The sequence below is a fragment of the Cygnus atratus genome, chromosome 6 (genome assembly GCF_013377495.2).
Source record: "Cygnus atratus isolate AKBS03 ecotype Queensland, Australia chromosome 6, CAtr_DNAZoo_HiC_assembly, whole genome shotgun sequence".
NCBI classification, from domain to species: domain Eukaryota; kingdom Metazoa; phylum Chordata; class Aves; order Anseriformes; family Anatidae; genus Cygnus; species Cygnus atratus.
Window position 1 is genome coordinate 17,460,001 of NC_066367.1, and position 392 is coordinate 17,460,392.

A 392-nucleotide genomic window follows, 5' to 3' on the forward strand; every position below is an offset into this window, starting at 1 on the left:
TTAAGCAGCAGTCTTGGACGTGGGTTCTGGTCTTCCCTGTGCCTTTATTAAAGCTCTGAGCAGCGCTGGCTGCAGCAGCAGAGGCAGAGTGTTTGTTTAAACAATGTTTACCAAAGAAAGGCGAAGGCTCTGCACTGTGGTGCGTGCGTGTGTGTGTATGTGTGGGTTTTAACAACAAAAGGCAAAACTCCGCTGGAAACGCTCCTGCGGGTTCTCCGGCAGATTCAGGCTCTCTTGTACAGACAGAGACAGCAACTCGCTTCAGGAGAGCACTTAATGTTTGCCTGGGACGCAATTAATTACTGGCCTCGCAGGGAGACTTCGGATGAGTGTCCTTTACTTGGACTCCGTTTAGGGCTCTTGACTCATTATCTATGAGTGGTCTTTGTAGG